The sequence below is a fragment of the Sinocyclocheilus rhinocerous genome, unplaced genomic scaffold, assembly GCF_001515625.1.
Source record: "Sinocyclocheilus rhinocerous isolate Xijiao unplaced genomic scaffold, SAMN03320098_v1.1 scaffold56, whole genome shotgun sequence".
Taxonomy (NCBI): Eukaryota; Metazoa; Chordata; class Actinopteri; order Cypriniformes; family Cyprinidae; genus Sinocyclocheilus; species Sinocyclocheilus rhinocerous.
In genome coordinates, this window is record NW_015649227.1 from 309,149 (window position 1) to 309,735 (window position 587).

Consider the following 587-nt stretch of genomic DNA (forward strand, 5'->3'; position numbering starts at 1 on the left):
AGGGGCGTAACATTTCCGTCACATGCTTGATGTATTCGGCCAATCACAACGCACTGGATAGTTGGCCAATCAGAGCACACCTCGCTTTTCAGACCGATTAGTTTTGTAAAAATCGACGCGTTTCAAAAAGGCGGGGCATAGAGTAGAAACAATAATGTACAGTATGTGGAAAATAATGTGTTTTTTTAACTTTAAACCGCATAAACACATTTCATTACACCAAATACACAAAATAATGTTCTTTTTAGCAGCATCATATGACCCCTTTAAATAAATAAAAAATGTATATATATATTTGATTGTATCGCAGTTAATGTTTATTTCCAGTAACGAACATGTTATATTTCTTATAAATGAACTATATTTATTTTTTGTTATTATTTTTATTAAAATGTTTTTGTGTGTATATGTATGGTGAGCGTGATTTCACCAAGTACAACATGTTCCTGGAACAACATTCCTATCAACCAATCAGAATTGAGCTATCATTTCACACTGATTTTAGGAATAAATTATGGGTAGGGATTGGGTTTAGTCTATATTTTTGGACAGTAATGTTGATCCAGGAACATGTCTTACTTGGCAAA

The 587-nt window shown here is 32.7% G+C and overlaps 1 protein-coding gene across 1 annotated transcript in view; it reads right to left on the reverse strand.

Moving 5' to 3' along the window:
• The window catches only part of LOC107710401 (zinc finger protein GLIS3-like), a gene marked incomplete at its 3' end in the record, with an annotated part of 36,582 nt that overhangs the window by 26,617 nt on the left and 9,378 nt on the right, over window positions 1–587 (reverse strand). The gene's annotated exons all lie outside the window — the stretch shown is intronic.